The sequence below is a fragment of the Cryptomeria japonica genome, chromosome 3, assembly GCF_030272615.1.
Source record: "Cryptomeria japonica chromosome 3, Sugi_1.0, whole genome shotgun sequence".
Classification (NCBI taxonomy): Eukaryota; Viridiplantae; Streptophyta; class Pinopsida; order Cupressales; family Cupressaceae; genus Cryptomeria; species Cryptomeria japonica.
The window spans coordinates 721,204,684-721,231,217 of record NC_081407.1 but is presented as its reverse complement, the minus strand read 5'-3'; positions in this window follow the sequence as shown (position 1 = coordinate 721,231,217).

Genomic DNA, 26,534 nt, shown 5'->3' with positions numbered 1-26,534 from the left:
ATTGAACCAAAAGATCGACCTGTTAATGCCCAATATCAAATGTAGATACTGAAGCTAGGGTTTCTGCAAATAAAAATACCTCAATATACTATAGGATGATGAGATTGCTTTCAAGAGAAAACGCTTGCACAAATCACCTTGGACACTTGAATGCTCTGGAAATCGCTCTTCTGAATGCTTGATTGCTATGTGAAGAAAATAACTTAACTTTTTTCTTTTTATCGTCGTTCACCCTGATTTTCCTCTATCATAAATGCTACTGGGAAGACTGACCGGGTCGTATAATCTGCAAGTAGGTTCCAATAAACACTTGAAGGAGATGAGTACCCATCCGCAATCAAAATTCTCTGACTACAGATCTAATCTGGGGTATTTGCATGATCTTCAATTATTTGCCTACCCCTAAGGCAGAGTTCCTTAGTTATCGGTTGTTCCTACTTTTGGGGCAGGAACTGATGGCTCTACCGAGTATTCTGACGGTTGTGTATCTGATCTCCTTACCCATCTTTTCTCATGTTGTTTTCTGGTATCTTCCACCTTTTCCTTTGCTTTCTTATCTGCATTTTCATTAGTTACCGGTGGGTTATTACTTCTGCAATATTTAGCAATATGTTCAATTGTGTTGCATGCATAACATACAATATTGTTATTCTGAATTGCTTCGTTAAACCCTTGATTTCCTTGATTTCCTTTTGATCTACATTGGTTAGCCATATGTCCAAATCTACTGCATGCATGACATCTTACATTCCAAGATCAGTGAATGATGCATTGTTCTGATTATTCCTATTTCTACACTGACTTTCTATATGACCATATTTATTGCAAACAAAGCATGTACCATTGAATTTGTGAGCATTAGGTTGTCTTACCAATGATTTATGGTTCTAGTTGTTGACATGATTATGCTTTTGACCGGATGATTGATCTTGTTGTGCAGTACTGGATCTTTCTCATTATTCATAACCAAGACCTCTCTTTTCATTAGCATCTCCTTGACTCTTTAGTAGTTCATCAAGTTTGGTAGATCTGGCTTTGAATTTGTCCTTGTATTCATATGCAGTGACTAAGTAATCTCTCATGATTATAATCTTTCTCTCAAGTTCTTGTTCATTATTCCGGGACTGGACCAACTCAATTCTCAACATGTCATTCTCATGTGTCAGTATGTTGTATTGAGCTAGGTATTCTTCATTCTTCTTTTTGTCTTCAATCTCCTTGCACATTCTCATGGTTAACGCTTGCATCTCAATCTTCACGATAGTGTTCTCTAGAGTGAGTTTTTGACATTGATCCTTCATAGCATCTTCCTCATCACTATTCTGATTTTGCAATCGATCATAGAGTTCCTTCCTCTTGGCTTGAATAGTTGTAAGCTTTCCTTACAATGAAATGATGTGTTCTCTGGCTTGCATTGGTTCATTCTTCAATTTACTATTTGCCATCTTCTCATTACCAATATCCTCAAGAGCAAGTTGAAGTTGTTGTTGTAGACCAATTGCCATTGATTCCAAGTTTTGGATCTTCCTCAAGTGGTTAAACTTCTTCTGAGGAACTAGTTCTGATACCAATTGTTGGAATCCAAGAACATGGAGAGGGGGGGGTGGGGGGGTGAATTAGTGTTCTACCAATAAAACTAATTTTGAACTTATTGCTTATGAACCGGTTAAGAGTAACTAAAATTAAAGTGCATAAACCAAATAACACATAAAGAAGCAACACCATAACACCAATATTTATACATGGAAAACCCTACAAAGGGGAAAACCATAGTGGGTTTGATACCCACAATATCTATATACTTGATCAAGGTATACAAATATTATAGAGAGGGGATTGCACATGCAATCAGGCCAACTGCCTAGAGCTCACTGCTCAAATAGAATTCTCACTGACTTAAATAGTATTACAAAGTGATTAAAATAAAAAAATAAACTCATAAGATGCATCTAACCATGCTGGATAAGTTCAGGTTTAAGCTTTGTTAACCCTCAATGTGTACTGGTTCACTGATGCTTCTACCAGTTGAAACAGTGCATGTGAAACTGCACACTAAAGCTTCCTATCATTGACCAAAATGCATACCATCAATCTCTTATTAATTTGCAACCATAACCACATTCCAAAAATCATAATGTAATCCATCACTAAAAGATCTCCTTGAATACCCTATTAACTTTTCACCATGTCGGCTTCAATGAAGAATATAATCTTGTCAGCTACTAGATCACAAGGTATAACATACATAATTTTGATGATCATGTCGGCCTTCATATGCTAGAAAAAATTCCCTAAATGAAATAATTAGGGCCACAAGATATCTTAGTTGGATCCCATCCTTAACCGGGTTCCAAATACACGTTATCGGGATCAAGACTTAACCAGTTGTAATGCAAAGTGAATATATCAGTTAACCCAAACAAAGTAAAATGATAGATCAATGAATCCCGAAGGAATATATAGACACCAGAAGATGAGTTGCCATCAATGACAACCCTAAGTGCCATTGGCCTTACCGGATGAGTGTTAATTGCCAACAATCTCCCCCTTTGGCATTGATGGCAACACTCATGTGAAAAATGGTATTGTTACTAAAGCTACCTTTGAATTAGTGCATCCAGACCTATTCATGAATCTAAAATATACATCTGATAGTCCCCATAAGCAATATATACATTTTTCACGGTACTCCTCCCCCTTTGGCATCAATGACAAAGCGGGGTGCCCACAAAGAATTATATACAAAGATATACATGTTGGTTCTATACAAGCTTCAAAATATTTGCATACATAGACTTCAAAAATAAAAAATAAGAGTCCCAACCTTGCTTGAGAGAGTCAAGAATGGAGGTGAATCCATTCAAGAGACTGGTGTAATACTCAGTTGCCTCCAATTTGGTGGGATCCTCCTTCTGCATATTAGAAAGAGATTCAGTTATATGAAATAACAAATTATCCAATCGGGGACCTATGAGATTCTGGAGCTCAGTTGCTCGCTTTATTGTGTTGTCCCTTTCCTTCTCTAATTTCAAATTTTGATCCATGATTACAAAATTGGACCATCCAAAGAACTTGTAAGGTTAGTTGTCGGGTTATAAGAGAGAGAAATCAAAATCAAATTATTCCTGCAGTCTGAAGGTTGCTTGTCTATGGAAGTTGTATCAAGTCTTATAAACTTTACCTCATTCCTCTAATGTTGTATCAATGAATTGCAAGCAAATTTGGAGTTTACTCTTTTCAAATGCAATCATTTCTAAGAATGTTTGTTTTTGGGCTTCAACAAACTTGTCCTTAGCCTCAGTTATTGAAATTTTGAGAAGAGAATCATAGTGTTTAGAAATGAAATTAATAATATCCTCCAATTTACTGGGTGAGCTTGTGCTCTCTCATGCCTGGAATTCAGGTACCAACCGGTTCAACACTTCAAAACTGTGCTTAATTAATTCTTTATCTTTTGACTCCTCCTGAGCTAACTCTTGAGTTGCTTGTGCCTGAAGTGCAACTGCCTCCAAAATCTTCTCTGTCGGAGACATCTTGTGATAAGGCTTGTCAAAACTGATAGAAAATTGTGACAAATTTCCTTTGGCTATAGATGTAGTGTCAATTGCCATGCTGGCATAAATATTTGTCACATTCCTTCCATTTTTCTACCAAAGATTTATTTATTATATCTCTTGAATCCTTTATTTGATGTGCACCGGTGGCTTCGCCACTTGGTACCTTATCCTGATCCTATACATCCTCAGCAACCTTATTTTCTATATCCTTATCCTTATCAATAGTATCCTCCGTATTTTGTGCATTCTTTGTGTTGAACACAATGTACCACTAAGAGCAGGGTGAATCAGTGGTTCCTAAAATCCTTTCCTTTTGAACCAAGCCTTGAGTACTGGTTAACAACCTAAACACTAAAAAATCAAACCGATAAGATAAGAGTGGATATCAAAAGAGCCAAACACAAAAATGCATAACCCACAACACTAGATGTATGAGGAAAACACAATATGGGAAAAACCTCGATGAGAAATGATGTCGGAGTCTACTGCTCCAATCTAGCCTCACAATGAAACAATAGATTATAATTATTTAGGGCACCAACCCCTACTGATTTAGGGTACCAACACAAGGAGCACCAACCCATGTACCAAACACCAACTCAGTGTAATATAATGCAATACAATTTTAATGCAATCAAATCACCTAGTTGCAAATGAGTTTTGCAACACTTGATCAATGGATATCTATTGATTAACAACCTCTTCTTCTTCATTGGTTCTCATACTGCTGATTATCAGATCACTTTCTTTGATCACTCACTGGTTACTCCAAGCATTTCTTCTCTCTCTAAGACTCACACTTCATAGTGTCACTCTTGTATGCCTTCCTAACCAATCCCTCCTTACTGGTATGCTTGACTGTTAAAACTATAACAGTTTACCTGTTACTCTGTCTCTACTAGTTAGACCCTCTCACAGGTTCAGCTTGCTAACACACACTGTAACTCTCTAAGAAATAACTCTAAGGTAGATAGTCTTTCTTTCTCAGGCTTTCTTTCCTCTCATACCTCGCATCTAGCATGATCTGATTTCAATCTCAAGTTGACATATTTATCTTTTAGGGTCCCACCCCAAGCAGTATTCAAATGGTGGCGTGTCAGGTTTTACCTTCACCAACTCAATCTGTATCAGAAGTGATCTGATCTACTTTTCTGGAATGATGATATGCATCACACAAAACATCATCACCATCTCCTCCCTTTTTAATGTGCATTTTCTATTTTTGGATGTCTATGACATACTTTTCTGTGTTTATGTGCCAATCGCTATTAATTGATTGGTTGTTTCCTTCGGCAAATGGGTACAGAGATCATATCTTCTTGCAAGGCCAGTTCAATCATCTTGCCACCTTGTCTTCCTCGAGTTGCAACATTTTGCCATCCTCCCATGATTTGCGGGTTCTTCATTAAAGCCAACCTTCTTGCTGACTACTACATCGATGAATACTTCACCAACCTTTGTGTGATTTCGACCTGGTTTCCACCTATGCTCAGTTTTCCATGTCGGTTTGAAATCATCTTCAGTCTACTATGTCGATTAGACATCCTTAACCAACCAAGACTAATTACCGGTTCAATTCACCTTACCAGTATAACCTACCTTCACCGGTGGACCTTCATACTTGCTAACCTCTTCTCTGTCAGTGGATCAACTTGGCCTTCCATCAAACATGTCGGTCCATCTACTAAGTCAATTTATCGATGGCATTACACTTCTCAGTGTATACCGGTTCACATCCATCTATTTTTCTTTGCTTGCTTTCTATGACTTATTGGTGGTTCTTCTTTACCGGTCAATGATGCATTTCATATGTACCAGTAACATACATTTTTGTCTTCTTACACACATATGGATTGATATAATCATGTCTTACTTCACCCATACTAGTCACCACTACTTACTCACCGGTGACCATACCAAACCGGTTGACATCAATGACAATCTAATGCCAACAATTCCAACAATCTCCTCCTTTGGCATTGATGTCAACTCACTACAAGACTTCACATCGGTAGATTTATCCCCCTTTGACATAATGAAAAAGGGTCAGGGTACTTCATTCTCCCCCTTAGTCAAATCTTCTCTTAGTGATTACAGTCGGTACTGAGACATACAATCCTGAACTTTCCCTATGATCAGCATGTGGTTCAAGAGATATAGATGTTGCTATGAACTCCCCCTAAACCATATATCTCCTTACAAAATTAAGTGCATGAGGCGGGTGATACAACTTTGATACCAAATGTAATGCCCGCCAAAATACCCTAGAGAAATATAGCTAAAAACATGCTAATTTAATTTTTTTTTTACAATATAACACATAACATCTCATAAGCAATGCAACTAGCACACAACAACATTTAAGTATTATGAACATAGAGTAAATCACTCAAGCTATTCAAACAATTATGCAAGTGGAATACAATAAATCATTACTACTACCTCCCTAGGGTATCCCAACAACATTACTTAATCTACCTACATAAGAAATAAGCATTTACTTTCTTCTAGTTCAATACCTCATAATCTTAATCATTATACACACATAGGTGCAACATAGAAATACCTAACACTCATGATATGCAACCTTCTTAATCTTTCATTTAATATGAGATTCTATCTTTCAATGCGCCACTATTTCCTTTTCCGCGTAGATTCATTTTATACACCAAGTCCAAATGTTCCTATTACCATTAACCAACCTTTTACTATGAACATTTCCATACACATACCAAGAGTAATCCCTTACATTGCATTAACATGATTTCCATTTACAATTAACTTCTACATAGTCATTTATAATTCTATGCTCTTAGCATACTTATTACTTCATCATGATTCTAAAAGCACATAATGCAATACTCACAAAGTCTCCTTAAACATTTAACCCATAGCTCGTTTAATACTCATAAAATCTCTTACACTATATCAATTAACCAACAATCATCTTATTACAAATCAGGTAACTACACAAATTCATCTCAACACAAACTATGATACAATATCCTAATTCCATAACCACTAATAGCATCCACCAAATGGAGATATAACCTTAAACCATAACACATGATACATTATAATTCTTTTCTAAAAGACAAGCATGTAGGTCCCGGGGACAACTGAGAGGGGGGGGGTGAATCAGTTGTCTAATAAATTCAAACCAAAATCTTATTAACCAACTTAATGCTTAATACCGGTAAGACAGTTAAATGTGTCGGTAAATAGTGTTAACAGGAAATGCTGTACTGGTAAGAATTAATGCATGAAACATAAGCACAAAGTCAACCACAACACATGACACAAATATTTGTACGTGGAAACCCTGTAAGGGGAAAAACCATGGTGGGAAACCTTACCCACAATCAGATGATACTACTGCAGATAGTAAGTGTACAAAGAGGGGTCTGCACATGCAGAAAGGCCAACAGCCTAGAGCTGACTGCTCAAACACAAATGGGAGTTGTCATGCCCAAACTTTTGGGCACGAACGGAAATTTTTTTTTTTTTTTTTTATATATATACTCAACTAAGTACGATTAACTTAAATAAAATAACGCAACTTAGTTTGGTCTTAACTATGTTTCAAATAAACCAAGCAACTAAATTAATGAGGCAATAATAATCTATGTTATAAACGAGCTATTATTTCCCCAAAATAGTGATCATTAATCTTCTATTACATAATTAAACTCTCTAGCAAGAAATTCCAAACTAAATATATAATTTCTAAAATTAATTGATAGGAGAAAATAATAATTTCCTATAGTTCCTTAACTACTTAGGGTCTAAAATTAACTCATCCCAATCCCTTTGATTAAATAAATTTGTTAAATCAATTATTCATTAAATTAAACAAGCCCAATAATTTTCAGAATAGAGGGGGCCAACATGGTCAATTTAATCCCCTGAAGTTTACCCTCCCAAGAGTATAAAATCTTTTTTTTTTATACTTTATTAAATTGCTTCTACATTTATCCATAATTTAAAAAAAATGCAAAACTTAATTTTTCAACTATCAAATTTAATTCCAAATAAATATAAAACTTAATCTACCCTTTTGTTTATATATATATATATATATATATATATATATTAATATATCTATATATATATTTACTTATAAATTTTATATATAGGATTGTGAATATATTCTCATGAGAGGGTGGGGCTTTTATTTTATTATACTAATTTACCCCTCTTAATCATGCCCACACACATACCTATTTTTTTTAAAAAATCAAATGTGTTTGCCCTAACTCGAGAATAGGGTTAGGGCTTGTGTGAGAAAACAACATTCACACTTTTCTTTATTTCTCTTGAGTGTGTGAGCTGTGTGTGTGTATGTTTCTATTTGTTTTATGAGTGTGTGTGTGTGTGTGTGCAGGTGCGGACGCGGCGGCCCGAGCTCAACCCTTGGCCGAGCCGAAGAGAGGAGGCGGAGAGAGGAAGCGGTGCGTAGGGCCAAACCGGAGGCGGACTTACCTCCTTTTTTATGTGTTAGGCATAGCGGAGGGAGGTTTGAGTGGGGGGCGTCGGGCGGAGACACCCGATCGGGCGGAGGAAGTGGTGACGACAGTGGCAGGGGGTTTTCCCCGGGCGCCACTGTGGTTACCCACAGTGCGGCCCGCGCGCCGTCCACTATGGGTGGTCACAGTGGTGGGCCGGGAGTGAACCCAACGCCGTTCACTGTGGTTACCCACAGTGGCGGTGCCGAGCCGTCCACTGTGAGTAATCACAGTGCGGGCCAGGCCGCGCCATCCCCTGTTATCACAGGGGTTCGACCCTTAGGGGTTTCAATTAAATTTTTTTTTGGTTATTTTTTTTTTTTGTATTAAGATGCAGTGCAAACGAAAATACATTTAAATATATATATATATATATATATATATATATATATATATATATATATATATAATTAAATATATCCCCTTTTTTTTTATGTTAGGAAATTTATCATGATTTACATCACTGTATTTTTTTTGTTTATAAACAAAATTAACAGAATAATAGTTAGAGAAATAAAATATTTAAATAAGTATTTACATATATATATATATATGTATTTTTCTATTTGTTCTTTTTTTTTTTAAACCTATAACTCATATAGACTTTTTGTGAGTTTAATATTATTTTGTATAACTTTAGTGTGCATGCAGGGATTTTACTAATGTTATTTGTAGTTTGATTAATGGGAAAGAGTATATTTATCTTTTTTTTTTTTTTTAAAGAAATAAAATAAATGAAGATATATATATATATATATATATATATATATATATATTCTGTCCCCTTTTTTTTTGTTTAAAACAGCATTCTACTTCTAGCCTTTACAATGCATCCTAAACAACAACTTAATATGTATTCTTTTTTTTTTGATAGCCAAATAAACTAAAACTAGATGCAAGTTTTTTTTGATAAAGAAATAGACTAACTAGAATAAGATTCATTTCAGCTTGAATGGAAAACTAATAACAGATTTAATTAAATTTGCAGCAGCATAATTAACTTAAAGAAATATGGAGTAACAACTAATTTTAATTTCAGTTTACACAAAAGTGCATCTATTTCTTTTTTTGTTGTAAAACATGAAGATTTAAATGCAAACTAACACATTTCTTTCTTCTTTTGCAAAACTACCAAAGTAGGAAAAACAATATGTATTTCATTAGCAAATGTAGATACAAAATAAATATGGATACAAATGGGTTTGAAAACCCAACAATGTTTTTCTTTTCATGGTAATATGAATGAAATACTACACTTCTCTTCTTGAAAATAAATACAACAATAGCTCACATTCCCCTTTTTTTTATTTTTTATACAAGCTACAACATTGTATACATCTCTTTTTTTTTAACACTTTCTGCAACACAAAACAGCAGCAACATACTTTATTTCTTCCTTTCCCATCCCAAGCAACCTGCAATAAAACACAACTTGACCATGGAGAGCTCACCTCCCAGCCTAGGCTTACTAGAAGCCACCCCCGAGCTTGGAGAACCAAGCACTAGACGGGTTACAAACAAGCAAACAACACAACAAAATAAGGCAAACACTCAACATACATCTTCCCTTCCCAAGCTACACTTTCACCACATTTTGTGATGATCATTCCATGGGTGGAAGTGGACCAAGTACCATTGGGGAGATTGCAAGCCAAAATTTTACAATACAAGCCACCTCATGGCAATACAAAATACGAAAAAAGATGCATCCACATACCTTATGCCCCCCAAAGGCTCAAAGGCCATATTTTCTCCCCTTATGACCCCCAAATGCATACACAAGGCTATGCAGCAAGGGTCACAAAGGACACCCTTGAGCTCACTCTCCATAAGGAGAGCCTCTCACCCAAGGCTGTCATACTCCTTCCACCCCAAGACCATCCTACTCCCCTCAAGAGTAGGAGGTCTTGGACACTCCCAAAACAAGAACACATAAACAAAAAACATAGAAATGAAAGCTTACACTTTTCTTTTCAACAACAATTTACATAAACACAACTTTTTCAACAAGCTTTTCTTTCCTTCAACAAAACAACATAAACAACATAAATAAGAGGAGAATAAAGCCAACCTTATTCTGCCAATAGGTATGTTAAATTTAGTTGGGGATGAGCTGCCCAATCCACACAAACTTTTCTCCAATCTCCTCCCAAAATTCTACCCTACATCTAATTTTCAAAGCAAAAGCATAATCTCCAAAATGGAGAGTGGGTGATTGCTCACTAAGTCTCCAATTCTTGCCTAAGAAGGCCTCTCACACACTTCCCAACCCCTTGGGTGAGGTGAGAGTTCCCATTGGTTGCTCTTCCCAAACTCTTACACATTACTAAAACTGGAAAGGGAAAAGGTGAGAGAAGATGGGGAAGAGAGTTTGACATCAAAAGGGAAGATTGTCTATCCTAGGAGGAACTTTCTAAGTTGAATTTTCGCTCACCTTGAAAAAACCACTTTTTGGGGTGACTAAACAGTCACATGGGAGAAGTCACATGTTTCAAAATACCCCTAACCCATAGGTATACCCTTTGGACCTTTGGAAAATCTCTAAAACTGACCCTAGGAGTCCATTTAACCCTTTAGAAACCCAACTGAAGTTTACCTACGGGTCAAACCTGAGTTGACCACTCCCAAGACTCCCTACCCAAGCCAAATTTGGGACCACACTCATGTTTTTGAATGGCTTTGGTAGAAACAAAACTCCCTCCAAGAGACAAGTCAAAATCAGTGACACTAATCAGCACATGTGTCAAATGACACAATAAAAATACAATATAAAAATCACACATGGAATTTGTCTCTTGTAGGATTACACATATACATAAAAATTAATTTTAACACTCAAGCATCATACACTTCACAAATAAAATACATTACAAATGGGGTGTTGTCTCTCCAAATAGACAACTCCCAGCTTAACAAACGTACATTGGTCTAGGTTTTGTTCTCCATATAAATTCCATGGTCACATGGATAATTTTCCTGCGCATCTCAATTAACACATTAGTAATTCCAAATAATCACAATTATACATAATCAAATACATGGATTTCATTACACATCAAACACTTCATACTTTGGCAACAATAATTCAATATCTCATTCAATTAAATTCGATTTCACATAAGCAATTAACATAATTCTCAAAATTGAACCATTCATAAAATAAGCATCATTTTTCTATCATCAAAATGAAGTCCTGCAAATTCCAATAATGACATTCACCATTTCAAAGTAATTCTATTCTAGCAACATATAAAGTTTCATAATCATCAAGCATAAAATAAAGCATCATCATATGTCAATGTGATCCAAATCATGGAGTCATATAGGTTCTAAATCCATAAAGCATAGAATAAAGCATCCATAATAGTCTCAATATGCAAATAACTGAAAATGTCAAACTGAGTCAGGGTAGGGCCTCACAGGAGTCACGCTGACTACAGTTGGATGGTTAAATCCAATGAGAATGTACTGCACAAAATAGCATCTTCATATGCTAGATTTAGTACCGGTGTAATGCTGATATGCTTCTACAAATACCTAGCTTCACCTTCAAATGATGTCTTTGTGTATATCTTTGCTTGATCTCACATATATCCTTCCTTAAATCTTTTTTGCATTCCACATTTGAACTTACAAATAAGATCTTACATTTATACCATATCCTAAGACCAATTTTAGTAGGTCAGCTCTACAAGATACTACAATAAAACATTTTACAAATAATACAATATCCGATGCAATAACTGATTGAACATGTCAGCTTAATGCTTTTATAACAATAATAAATCATCTCCATAGCGTGCCATGCTGATCTAGAAAAGATAAACCTGCCAGTGTAACCCTAGATAACTTGGACCTATTTGCCGGTAAAAGAAAATATGCAAATAAGAATATACCAATGATATTACTTCAAGGAAAAGTGTCCACATGATGTCTTAGACATTACCAAGTGTCTTCCATGTCATTGCAGGTACCGGTGAACATTATATCCTGCCGGTTAACCGTATACCAGTGATTGTTTGAACAATTTTACTGATTGCCGGTGAATGTTGCTGGATCTCCAAAGTAGGTGTATTTAGCAGGTGTTGACATCAATGACAAAACCATACCAAAATACCAACAATCTCCCCCTTTGGCATTGATGGCAACACAAGGTGGAAAAACCATCAAAGTGCCAAAATAGAAATGCCAAGTACAAAAACCAATTCTCCCCCTGGGAGTAATATGTGTTTATACAAAGATTTATTTACAATACCAATTTCTCCTCAAAAAGATAATGCATTTTTCCATATATTTTTCCTTAATGTTTTTCCATATATCTCTCCCCCTTTGACATCAAATGCCAAAGTCACAAAAAGGTCAAGTTCATACAAAATACCAACCAATTCAATATACCAACTACTCCCCCTGAGAAGTAGCTTCCTCATCAAATACTGGAATAAAAATTTGTCCATTTAATTCTGCCGGTTGATGACAATTATCAACTGTCTAAGTCTCTACCGGTGGAGGTAAGACTCCGAGCTGATCTCTGAGATACTCAAAAGTTTTCTTAGGCAAAGGTTTTGTAAAAATATCTGCAAGTTGTTCTTTAGTATTCACATAAACCAGTTTTATTTCCTTTTCTTCAACTTTTTCCCTTAGAAAATTCAGTTTGATAGAAACATGTTTTGTTTTAGAATGTAATACTGGATTCTTAGACATATCAATTGCTGCAGTCTTATCACAATATATAGTAATAGGTTCCTTGCATTTTACCTTTATGTCTTTCAACATTTGCTTAAGCCAAAGTACCTGTGTACAGTTTGTTGTTGCTGCAACATATTCTGATTCTGCTGTTGATAAAGATGTACAACTCTGTTTCTTACTTAACCAAGAAACTAATCTCTTTCCAAGAAAGAATGCTCCTTCAGTGGTGCTCTTTCTATCATCCACATCGCCTGCCCAAATTGCATCTGTGTATGCATATAGATCAAAATTTTTATCTTTAGGATACCATAATCCAAGCTTTGTTGTGCCTTGTAAGTACCGGAAAATCCTTTTTACTGCTGATTCATGATTTTCCTTGGGATTACTCTGAAATCTAGAAACTATACATACTGCATTCATAATATTAGGTATGGTTTGTGTCAAATACAGTAAACCTCCTATCATAGATTTGTATCTAGTTGGATTAATAGGTGTAGATTCACCCCTTTGAGATAATTTGTCATTTGTAGTCATAGGTATGCTTACCGGTTTAGAGTTCTCCATCCCAAATTTATTGAGTAGTTCTTTCAAGTACTTAGATTGACTAAAAAATATGCCTTTATCAATCTGTAAAATCTGCAATCCTAAAAGGAATTTTATTTCTCCAATCATAGACATTTCAAATTCATGCTGCATTTTAAGAGAAAATTCTTTGCATAATCCATCTTCTCCTCCAAAGATTATATCATCAACAAATACTTCCATAATCAAAATGTCATCATTAGTTACTTTGTAATATAGATTGCTATTTGCATTTCCTTTAGTAAAACCAATTTTTAAAAGATACTTATCCAATCCTGCATACCAGGCTCTTGGAGCTTGTTTTAGTCCATACAGAGCTTTTCTTAATCTGCAAACCATATCATTGTTATTTGTTAAAGAAAATCCATCAGGTTGTTCAATATAGACTTCCTCTTCAAGATCTCCATTCAAAAATGCACATTTAATATCCATTTGATATAATTTGTAATCCTTGTGAGCTGCAAAGGCCAAGAATAATCTAATTGCCTCAATTTTGGCTACCGGTGCAAAGGTTTCATTGTAATCAGCTCCTTCTTTCTAAGAATATCCCTTACACACTAGTCTTGCTTTATTCCTGACAACCTTACCATCTTCATTGAGTTTGTTTCTAAATACCCATTTGGTTCCAATTACATTTTTATTTTCAAGCCGGGGAACTAATGTCCAAGTATTATTTTTCTCAATTTGTTCTAATTCTTCTTCCATAGCTTTAATCCAAAATTTATCTTCACATGCCTCATTGATAGATAATGGTTCAATTTGAGAAATAAGACATACTTCTTCATTTGCCAATCTTCCTCTTGTCATGACTCCTTTAAATTTGCTTCCAATTATCTGATCTTTAGAATGATTCAGTCTTACATATCGGGGTGTCTTAGTCTATTGTTGTTCTTCAATTACTGTGGTATCCTCTGATGATACCGGAGTAACTAGATCATCATTTTTTACCGGTGGATTTACTGTTGGTTCATTTGTCATAATTTCTGTTACCGGTTCAGAGTCTATATACCTTGAAGTTCCTCTGAATTGTTCATCAATCTTTACATTTGTACTCTCAACAATTTTTTGTAATCTTTTATTAAAGCATCTATAAGCTTTACTCTTAGATGAATAACCAAGAAATATTCCTTCATCACTTTTAGGATCAAACTTTCCAATATACTCATCTCTTCTAATATAACATTTACTTCCAAAAATTCTGAAATACTTAAGAGTAGGAGTATTACCAAACCATAGTTCATGAGGGGTTTTATTGGTTTCACCTTTGATGTGAACTTTGTTGAATGTATAGACAACAGTGCTTACTACCTCTCTCCAGTACACATGTGGTAGATTTGCTTCTGATAACATACTTCTTGCTGCATCCAAAATAGTTCTATTTTTTCTTTCAACAACTCCATTCTATTGTGGTGTCCGAGGTGCTGATAACTGTCTTTTGATTCCATTTACTTCATAGAATGTATTAAAATCTCTAGATGTGAATTCTCCTCCTTGATCTGATCTTAAACATTTAATTTTCTTACTGGTTTCATTTTCAACCATTACTTTGAATAGTTTGAACTTCCCAAGTGCTTCTAATTTTTCCTTGAGAAAAGTAACCCAACACATTCTAGAATAATCATCAATAATTAGCATGAAATATCTATCACCTTGTAAGCTTTTAGCTCTAGCCGGACCACATAAATCAGTGTGAATTAAATCAAGAGCATTATTGGATTTTTCTAGAATACTTTTGAAACTAGTTCTAACTTGTTTTCCAAATTGACATTCCTTGCAAATTGTATTCTGAGGTTTCATAATTTTAGGTAGATCTCTAATTGCCTTAGAAGTACTAATTTTTACCATGCAATCAAAATTTACATGACATAGTCTTTTATGCCATAGCCAACTTTCATCTATATGTGCAATTAAGCATGCCTTTTCACTGTTATTCAAATGAAAGATATTACCTCTAGTCTGATTACCGGTTGCAATTTCCAAACCAGTTCTATTCATGATTTTGCATTTTCCATTTTTAAATTGTAACTGAAAACCTTTCTCAACTAATTGACCAACACTTAAAAGATTATGTTTTAATCCTTCAACATAGTAAACATTGTCAGTGTTATGTTTACCATCAAGAGATATTGAACCCTTACCTTTGATTGAACAGGCTTTGTCATCTCTGAATCTTACTAAACCTCCATTGTATTCTTGAAAGTTCAAGAATTTGCCTTTGTCTCCAGCCATGTGATGTGAGCATCCTGAGTCAATAATCCATTCATCATTTGATTCAACTTTAGCTACTAGGGCTTGTTCTACCAGTTGAGCAATAGGTACCGGTTGATCTTCTATTATAGCAACAAAGACACATCCATTGTCTGTTGTATCCTCATCAGAATCATCAGTCACACCTTCATCAGCAATGTAACAAGATTTATCTTTGTTTTTCTTAAATCTATATCTCTGATATTCAGGATTAGGTTTGTATGTCCTTCTAGCTTCTTCTCTTAGTCTAGCATGTCTATTAGAGCATCTTGAAGCCATATGACCAATCTTATTGCAGTTGAAACATTTAAAGGGTGCTTTACCTTCATACTTACTTCCAATTGGACCTTTTGGCATTTTTCTTGCAATAGTGCTTCAAGTTCTTCAAGCTCTTCATTTTCTTTCCTAGTTTCTTCAAGTTCTCTTGCATAAAAGGCTCTCCAGTCTGATTTGTCAAAAGATGGAGTAGATGATGTTGATGCTTTGAAGGCCAAATCAGTTTTTATAGTAGTAACAGGACCAAATTCCTCAATTTCAAAAGCTGAAAGTTTTCCAATCAATGTATCCCTAGTTACTGGTGTATTAGGCATTTTTCTCAACTCATTAATAGCAGTAACCTTCATTTTATATGCTAGTGGCAAACCTCTTAAGATTTTTGAAACAATCTCATCTTCACTCAAGGTTCCTCCACAACATTTGATACCTAAAACAATTTCATTTACTCTTTCCATAAAAGAAGAAATTCTTTCATCTTCTTCCATTTTCAGATGTTCATACCTGACTCAGAAGCTTTCAAGTTTTGCAATTTTGACTATGGAATCCCCTTCATTCAATGTTTCCAAATGATCCCAAATAGCTTTTATAGTAGATCTATCTGATAATCCCATGATTTGTTGATCTGAGAATGTGCTCAAAAGTGCTTCTCTTGCTTTGCAATCATTTTCTTCATCTTTAGCTAAAGTAATAGGATCAGGCTGACCAACTACAGTAGCTGTATAACCATTCTTAGTAACTTCCCAGATGTCTTTACCAATGTAATTTAGATGTGTCTCCATTCTAATTTTCCATATTCCATAGTTGGTTCCATCAAGTTTAGGACTATCCTTTCTAAAATAATTAGTAGACATTAGATCTCCTCAAGTTGTTAAACTTCTACAAAAAAAGAGGACTAAGCTCTGATACTAATTGTAGGTCTCGAGGACAACTAAGAGGGGGGGGGTGAATCAGTTGTCTAATAAATTCAAACCAAAATCTTATTAACCAACTTAATGCTTAATACCGGTAAGACAGTTAAATGTGTCGGTATACAGTGTTAATAGGAAATGTTGTACTGGTAAGAGTTAATGCATGAAACATAAGCACAAAGTCAACCACAACACATGACACAAATATTTGTATGTGGAAACCCTGTAAGGGGAAAAACCATGGTGGGAAACCTTACCCACAATCAGATGATACTACTACAGATAGTAAGTGTACAAAGAGGGGTCTGCACATGCAGAAAGGCCAATAGCCTAGAGCTCACTGCTCAAACACAAATGGGAGTCACACTGACTACAGTTGGATGGTTAAATCCAATGAGAATGTACTACACATAATAGTACCAGTGTAATGCTAATATGCTTCTACAAAAACCTAGCTTCACCTTCAAATGATGTCTTCGTGTATATCTCTACTTGATCTCGCATATATCATTCCTTAAATCTTTTTCGCATTCCACATTTGATCTTACAAATAAGATCTTACATTTATACCATACCCTAAGACCAATTTTAGTAGGTCGTCTCTACAAGATATTACAATAAAACATTTTACAAATAATACAATATCCGATGCAATAACCGATTGAACATGTCGGCTTAATGCTTTTATAACAATAATAAATCATCTCCATAGCGTGCCATGCTGATTTGGAAAAGATAAACCTACCGGTGTAACCCTAGATAACTTGGACCTATTTGCCGGTAAAAGCAACTATGCAAATAAGAATATAACAATGATATTACTTCAAGGAAAATTTTCCACATGATGTCTTCGACATTACCAAGTGCCTTCCATGTCATTGCAGGTACCGGTGAACATTATATCCTGCTAGTTAACCATATACCGGTGATTGTTTGAACAGTTTTACTGATTGCCAGTGAATGTTGCTGGATCTCCAAAGTAGGTGTATTTAGCAAGTGTTGACATCAATGACAAAACTTTACCAAAATACCAACACAACTTTCATTTTACCATCTACCCATACACTTACTAGTAATTTCCATTAATAATATTAGCAATTCATTCACTAAGAAGATCCATAAAATATTTCATAAGGAACCTTCAATCACACCCCAATCATTATAAGATTTCAATTTAATCATTAGGTCACTGTCTACGAAGTATGAAACTATAATTTTAAATTATTTAATCACAACTCATAACACATGTCCTAAGACATCTTCCAACATTACTCAAACTCACACATCCTATCAAGACATAACATTTCTTCTACTTAAATAATTAGTTAAAGACATCATTTGAAATCTAATACCATTATCATAATATTTACCCGATTTACTTTTAAAATGGCTCATCAAGAATACAAAATACATCATTTCGTTTTAAATAGCAATACTTATCCACATCTCATGCATCCATTTCATTTAATATAAATATGTTACAATACAACTCAAGGTTCATCATTATAATCACATACCATAACCAAAAGCTATTACTATAACTAGAACAACATAATCATTTCTCATAAGCATGGCTTCTTTTACAACCATTACATAAGAATTTCATTACATAAATCACATCATCATTTACATTCTTGCTACAATTATTATCCATGAACAATCTAAAGAAGCATCCTCATCCACGCAAGAAGAATCCAAAGATAGGAACATCCCAATGGTTTAAAAGCACCAACCACCCGGCCATGCGGAACCAAAGGAACCACCCCCCATGCTAGGAGATGATACAAGGTCCCAACACACACTCTACATCTAGGCTGACACTCAAAACCAAAGAGACTAACCAACAAGGACTCTCAAGAAAGAACTCACACAAAGCCACAAGAATAAACTCCCAGAGGCGTAAAACTCATCAGGACACAAATGCATCCAATAAGCATAATCATAAATCATAAAGGGGGAGCACATGTAGGAGTGGAGTGTCATCACATGCCATCCTCATAACATAATAGCACAAGGCACTAGCCTGATGGACATGTGGAGACATCTCAACCTATGAGAGACCAAGGGAGATTAGCTTACCATGTTCACGGCCTTCTCATGCTTATCCTAAAACATCGTCCCTAGGACATAAGTCATGAGGCTCAAAACTATTCATTATCTTGTTTAAGTGAGTTATAGTTTTTCCATCCCAATTAATTTATTATCAATGTTATCACTTGCTTAAAAATCATGGAAAACTTCAATGTGCCCTGGTGGTCTAGACTTCATGCATCCTTAGAAGGAACCTCATGCCAGTCTATCTCTCATGACCCCGGTCATCACAAGGAAGCCCACTCCTAACATGGCCCAAAAACACATCACAAGAGGCTCTACCAACATAAATACATTAAAATAATACTCAATACAGCCAATAACTTCCACACATACTCTCACAACATATGCAAGGCTACAACAACATCAATATAACAAAATGAGCCTCTTGGCTAGCAATAAACAAAGGCATATCAAACCGTCAAATGTTGCCATCAAATAGAAGATAACATCACAACAAGGCCTACTCACTTGCTAGTCCAAAATAGCATATATATTCACCTCAATCATCCATGGCCTATTCACATGGAAGAGGGTCTATAATGTCCACAATGGTGAGAGGAGAAAATATACATAAGACCATCCAAATACATCGAAACCGATAAAAGCCAAATTTGGAAAATATAACAACCCTCAAATAAAGCCTCTGGTACAAAAATTAATCCGTAAAGTACCACACAATCAAGCAACTAGCAAATTAACCTACAGGAAAAACTATACCAAGCCTTTAATCCAATTTAAATCCAACCACCAGCAATCTTAAAATTAATCCCCGAAATTCATTCACCAAAGATTCCAACCCCCGTGAATTTACAGGAAGGCCTATTTATAAAAATAAAAAAATAAAAAATAAATAAAACAAAACCAAGCAAAACCATCCTCCAATAAAAATATTCCAAAACCATTATATTCCATGCCTACCTTCCCAAAGTTCAAGAAAATAAAATATATTTTCTACCTACCATAAACTTCTAGCCAATCAAATCCAAGGGTAGATAAAATAAATTAAACCATTGACCTGGGGTGAAAATAACTTTTAAATAAAAGAATACAAATTACCCCTTTTTAAATTACTTAATGGGTAAAATAATATTACCCAATAAATAAAATTCACTTCAACATTAAATAAATAATACACACTTGAAGGCCAATATTAAATCAAAACTCCATGCACGACATAGACTCAAAAAAACAAACCAAAAAATACAAATATTTCCCACAAACTATAGAATAAAACCTTACAACAGATTTATGCCTTCATATATTTCCTTTCTCATTATACAAATTTTAGATTCATTTCCCCAAGCTCACACATTCAATCTGTAGACACGGAGCATACAGGAAAACTGTAAAATAAAATATAAAAAAGTAGAATACATCTCCAACCTGCAACTTGTGTTATGGAAGAAGCCAAAGAAGAGATCCCACAAGCCAAACCAAATCAAATCCAAGCTCCAGCCAAAACCCAAGAGAGAAGAAAACCAAAACCAAGAAGAAAACTTGTTGGAGAAAATTTACCAAGAAGAATCAACCCACGAAAAAATTCACAGAAAAGAAAATAAAAAGACAAACATTAACCAAAAACCCTAACCTCAATCTCAGCCAATCAAAATATTCCAATCTATAATATATTTTAACAACCCCACCATATAATATAATTTTACCTTACTTTTTAAATTCAACCAATTAGAGAAGAGGGTAGGTAAGGTAAATATAAATCATGTTTTTTTACAATTTGGTGGGAATGTTTTATCATTTTATTATTTATACAACCCACTTAATATAAAAGTCAAACTAATAAATAAAACATGAGCCACAATTAAATAAATTAAATGGAGAAATTAAATTAAATAAACCAAAGGCTCATAAATGAATTAATGAACCAAATAAACATTAAAAGCCAAATAAATATTAAACCATAGGCAATTAAATAAATACCAATAAAGGTCAAATTACAAATAAATATAAAACACATCATAAGCTAAACAATAAAAATTAAATAAATATTAAATCATCATTAAAATAAATACACATTTAAATATCAAATAATCAAATAACAAAAAAGGCAAGAATCCAATAAATTAAATTAAACATTAGATAACCAAATAATCAAATCGCTATTAATCAAAATAATTAAAATAAACATCATTAATTATTTAATCTTGCATCAATAATCAAATTATCAATCTCAACATAAAAGGAATAATCAACCAATACTAACATACTCACAATACAAAAGATACCCAGCTTACTAACTATCATGATGACTTGTGCCAAGACACTGACAACTCACAGTGAACAACTTACACCTAGAGTATGTGAGGGAAAATTGTGCCAACTCCAAACCACATACCATTGGGATTTAAAGACACGCTCAGACCTATGGAGCCAGGTGGAGTCAATGTCTGGTACCTGTAAATCCTGCATCCACAAAGCAACGATACGACATATATATATATATATATATATATATATATATATATATATATATATATATATATATGCAATGAGTGATGTGGAATTGTCTCTATCCCGAAGACAGTCATACAACAATCAAATGCACAATAAGATCAACTCATCATAGATAATTATTAAATATGGTTAGTACATAAAAACATCATCAAGTGCATGATTAGTATAATTCACGATTATAGTAAGGCATGTAGAATCCATCAACAATTATGCTCATCAAATCACATGATCAATATAATCTTTCGATAGCCAATCACATAATAAGCATATAGTGTCTAATAAATTACACGATCATTAATGATAGTATCAACATCCTATAAAGCATCTGAAATAGCCTATTCCCAATAGTGTCTATCATGCATGAATTAAAGGTCAACTCTAGTCAAAAAATTCAAGTCAGGGGTGGACCTTACATCCTCCCCCCCTTAGACTCGACTTACTCCTAGAAGTTGTAAGATTTAGGGTGACAACAAGCACACATAAATCAAAAACTTTCTTTTAACACAAACATATTATAATATTTTCTAAGTCCAAGAAAGATAATGACAACTAAATTTCCTCCTTATGCTCCAATTATTCAAAATAAACTTGTTACACAAGAGGTAAATGAAGCACCAACTGGTATTAATTATGATATGTACGCTAAATTGTTAAAATATTTACAAGGGAACTTCATTTTAACCATGCTTGCAAATACAAAACTGTACTTTCAATCATTGATTCAAGCATCAATAAGAAGAAATCACTACATTTCGCACTAGTATTCATAATAATACTCCCTCAACATCTAGTCGCATGCAATACAGAGAGAGAGATATACATACATTTACATAATATCTTACACATATGCACCTATTATATTACTGAACAAATCATGTCATAAGCCTAAATGAGTGAAATTTTCTTAGAACTAAGCTTCCTCAAATTAAATATGTTCTAGACATCACATGATAATCAAGCATATAAAACCTATTTATTTTAAACAACAAATTTCATGACATTCAAATGTCCTAATTTCCACCATGCTTACACTGTGCTACACTTTATACAAACATTAGATGCAATCCTTATCCAATCAAATCATTCAAAGGGCATCCTTAATCCAATATGTGTACACAAAGATTTGAAGGCAAGAAATCAACAACTACTTTTTATTTAACTATTCCATAAATTTCAACTTCACAATTCCAAGGCACTTCTATCTAATATAAACTTTTAGAAACTTACCAATAAAATTCATCTTATTAACACTTCATTTACTCGGCTAATAACAACATTATCTAATTGTTTTCTTAGTCTAGTGCACTTTTCCGCGATGTCCTCCCTCACACACACTATCAGCGGTCCAAAATGAACATGATAGAGACAACACTAGCTCAAGATTTGGGCCCACAATACATTGACACTTAAAATGACCACCATAGGAAACAAAAGAGGAGGTCAAAGGAAATATCCTCAAATCAATTCATTAAATTAAAAGAGAAGAAAAGTTGCTGGTGAAATCAATCAAGAAATTTAAGTGACAAGTGCCACCACAAGAGAAAAATAAAAGAAAGAAGAAATCAGTGGTCATCCAAAAGTAAAGAAATCTAAAAAATACACATTAATCCTAATGACACATCACATAAATCATAAATTAACTCAAGGCAAAATAAACAATTCATCCAACTCACATCATGAGGTGACCAACATTAGTCACACTAAAGGGAGTAATCGCTACACAACATCCAAGGGTGAAATGCCTTGAATGTGTTAGAGAGTGCACACCATATTTAAGACTTCTATTTTATCCATATGTCTGTATTACTTTCATTATTTTTTTAAAGCAATTCAAATTTTCAAAAATATAGGCAATTATCCTTTATGAAAGTTGACATAGGTAGGAAGAGATAAAGAAACTATGTACTCACACATGCACAAGGAATATACTCATACCATGACTAATGATCAAGATATCTTATCTCTACCAGGATTATACTCACCAAGTTATAACAGAAACAAAGGTTAGATATTCAATTACTCACTTGATAGTAAACTACAACACACATTATTTCCATTAATACACAACTAATAACCTATATAAGATTAGAAATTCCTTCATAAGGTCTTTAATAAATTTATTCAATCATATATTTAAACAAGCAAAATAGGTCTCATTACAAAATCCAAAGTTTAATATCAATTTCTACTCTTACCAATAATAATCTTCTGGCATACTTCTGGTTATCTAAGTTAAGAATCTCTCAGTCCTACTTCCAAAACTTAGTTTTCTTTTCATCTAATACCACTTAAATTACAAGAACACACACATCATTCTATTTAAAATCACTTCCTATTATTACTTGATTACTAGCATTCATAGACTATGTATTTTCAACATTTCAATAAATATTGGCATTTAGAATCCCAACACAATTTCATATAACTAATTATTATTTTATCTCATTAGAATTCTCTAAGGAAGCTCTTCTTAAAATTCAAATAAGGCAATGATATAGTAACCTTTCTTAATTTATCCATCTAGTTAAGAGAAATATTTATTCAATGCCACACAATTCCTACACAAAGCTAAAACTTTTATCTTGTCAAACCAAATAAAGACACAATGATATCATTTTGATTTCTACATATGCAATGCACCAATCCTCGCTTCAATACACATATTTATCTCCTTTTAGTTTCATGATACATTTCCTAATTAAATGATGGGATATTCTATTTAATCAATTCTTCCTTTAAAGAATAAGGATCATGAATGCAATACCTAAATTTCAGTCTCCAATGCAAATTAACTTCATCTAATCTTCCCTTTAACGTTTACGAGTCATATTCATAAATCATTATCCAATCCTTCTACTTAATATCAATAACCCCCAAGTATTTGAATCCTTTACCCCAAAGAGAGAAGAGGAAGGAAGGGATACTGCCACACAAATCAATACACACAAATTTATGCAAACTCAGTTTGAATTTCCTAGTCATGTCAAATGCAACTACCACTTTTAAACGTATGCAATTTGAAATTCCTTAAAATCTCCTACCAATACACGTGCAACTAGCAATCCCAAATCCTTTGATAGCTATGATCTCCTCAAACAATCTTTTATTACATACAAAATCACACATATACCAAAACAACCAATAGTTCTATAGGGAAATCATATTACCAACTAACCTCCTTACATTTCACATAAGACATTAAATAAGGAAAAAAAGCATTCCAACTACTTCTATTAGGCACCACATACAATTCCTTTGATTTTCACATCATTATCTATACTAAATTATTCCTAAATGTATAATACAAAAACTTCATCCTTCTATTCATAGGAAGATCAACATAACAGACTAATTTATGATCATCGCATTAGTTAAGAGGAACACATATTCTTTTCTCAATCTACCACAAAATTAATTATGTATAAGGAAAACAACTCTAATCACCCAATTAAGCACTAGAAATTTATAGAGAAAGTAAGAACATATAGACACTTCTCTTATTCTGGAGACATACATATGGAATAAATACACACTTTACTTTAAGATATAATTCCTAAAAAGGAATTAGAGAGAAACACAAGGCATAGATATCTAAGATTCCAAAAATTCCAATAACACTTCTTCTAACACAAATCTCAAAGAGTAACTTAATTCAAGAAACATCAAGGCACATTCACAAGACTAATAGAAATATCCTTAACCAGAGATCCCAGTGTTGCAACTTGGGCTCTAATACCAAATGTAATGCTCGCCAAAATACCCCAAAGAAATATAGCTAAAAACATGCTAATTTAATTTTTTTTTTACAATATAACACATAACATCTCATAAGCAATGCAACTAGCACACAACAACATTTAAGTATTATGAACATAGAGTAAATCACTCAAGCTATTCAAACAATTATGCAAGTGGAATACAATAAATCATTACTACTGCCTCCCTAGGGTATCTCAACAAGATTACTTAATCTACCTACATAAGAAATAAGCATTTACTTTCTTCTAGTTCAATACCTCATAATCTTAATCATTATACACACATAGGTGCAACATAGAAATACCTAACACTCATGATATGCAACCTTCTTAATCTTTCATTTAATATGAGATTCTATCTTTCAATGCGCCACTATTTCCTTTTCCACTTAGATTCATTTTATACACCAAGTCCAAATGTTCCTATTACCATTAACCAACCTTTTACTATGAACATTGCCATACACATACCAAGAGTAATCCCTTACATTGCATTAACATGATTTCCATTTACAATTAACTTCTACATAGTCATTTATAATTCTATGCTCTTAGCATACTTATTACTTCATCATGATTCTAAATGCACATAATGCAATACTCACAAAGTCTCCTTAAACATTTAACCCATAGCTCGTTTAATACTCATAAAATCTCTTACACTATATCAATTAACCAACAATCATCTTATTACAAATCAGGTAACTACACAAATTCATCTCAACACAAACTATGATACAATATCCTAATTCCATAACCACTAATAGCATCCACCAAATGGAGATATAACCTTAAACCATAACACATGATACATTATAATTCTTTTCTAAAAGACAAGCATTCATTTTACCATCTATCCATACACTTACTAGTAATTTCCATTAATAATATTAGCAATTCATTCACTAAGAAGATCCATAAAATATTTCATAAGGAATCTTCAATCACACCCCAATCATTATAAGATTTCAATTCAATCATTAGGTCACTGTCTATGAAGTATGATACTATAATTTTAAATTATTTAATCACAACTCATAAACATGTCCTAAGACATCTTCCAACATTACTCAAACTCACACATCCTATCAAGACATAACATTTCTTCTACTTAAATAATTAGTTAAAGACATCATTTGAAATCTAATACCATTATCATAATATTTACCCAATTTACTTTTAACATGGCTCATCAAGAATACAAAATACATCATTTCATTTTATATAACAATACTTATCCACATCTCATGCATCCATTTCATTTAATATAAATATGTTACAATACAACTCAAGGTTCATCATTATAATCACATACCATAACCAAAAGCTATTACTATAACTAGAACAACATAATCATTTCTCATAAGCATGGCTTCTTTTACAACCGTTACATAAGAATTTCATTACATAAATCACATCATCATTTACATTCTTGCTACAATTATTATCCAT